This window comes from Elephantulus edwardii, unplaced genomic scaffold (genome assembly GCF_000299155.1).
Source record: "Elephantulus edwardii isolate Elephantulus edwardi_28Jun2011 unplaced genomic scaffold, EleEdw1.0 scaffold00018, whole genome shotgun sequence".
In the NCBI taxonomy this organism is placed as follows: Eukaryota; Metazoa; Chordata; class Mammalia; order Macroscelidea; family Macroscelididae; genus Elephantulus; species Elephantulus edwardii.
The window spans coordinates 26192206-26193451 of NW_006399768.1; positions in this window are offsets into that span (position 1 = coordinate 26192206).

The window sequence follows — 1246 nt, forward strand, 5'->3', positions numbered from 1 at the left end:
ATCTCTGACATACTTGAGCCCACTACTACAGTCCCTGAACCAATCCGTTTTGCCGAGAGTCTTCTTCTCTTTTGCTGACCCTCTCTCCACCTTACTAGGCATGATGTTCTTCTCCAAGGACTGGTCCCTCCGAACAACATGACCAAAGTATGTGAAATGAAGCTTCAACAGATTTGCTAACCAAGGAGCATTCTGATTTCACATTCAAGACAGATTTGTTTATTCTTTTGTTTACATTCATAGACTATTATTTAGTACTTTTCTCCAACACCACAACTCAAAGTGTGTATAAAGCCCAAAGTTTCCATATGTAAATTCAGTAACATTAACTACAGTCTTCTTGTGGTACAGATTTGTTCTTAACTTTTCCATAATATCCCTTCATCATTAATATAAACTCAATACCTCCTAAACAAAAATTCTCCTTTGTTCCTACCTTCTTCTACCTGGAAGTCACTAATAACTTTTAGTTTTCGTGTATTTACTTGTTGTATGCTAAAGAAATTATACAGTATATGATGTCTCTTTCTTTTTTAACTTTTCTTAGAAAAAAGATTGCTCTAATCTCATGATGACCACCTGGCCTCATACTGAAATAGGATGTTTGAAAAAGAAAAGTGTATCAGCACATTTTTGAAAAGGACTATTTGCTTTGTATGAGATCATCAATAGATACCATCTAATTATAAACTCATATCTTTTCATGCAAGTGTTTTTTCTTCTTTGTAAGTGACCTCTAATTTTCATTAGAACAGAAAGAACACAAATTACAGAAAAGAATTAGATATAATTTATTTCCTCAATTAAGATTAGTTGATTTTTAGGGGAACAGGAACTAAAATGATTACTAGGTAAGTTAGCTTTCATCTTACATGCATCAATATATGATTATTAGGTAGACATTGCATATCATTACACCAAGATACATAATGGAAACAATCTGTCCTTTACAGATTCTGAAAAAAGATAATTTCTCACATCCTGTATTGAAAATCCTACTCATGCAGACATTTAAAATGTCATGTGTTAGTCAGTTATGAGCACATGGATGATGTTGTTGTTGTTGTTATGTGCCGTCGAGTCGCTTGCGACTCATAGCGACCCTATGTTCAACAGCCCTAAACCCTGCTCTATCCTGTGCCGATCACACTGCCTCTGACACACTCATTCTGATTACCCCAGTCACTGAATCAATCCACCTCATAGAGGGTCTTCCTCTCCTGTGCTGTCCCCTCCATCCTCCCAA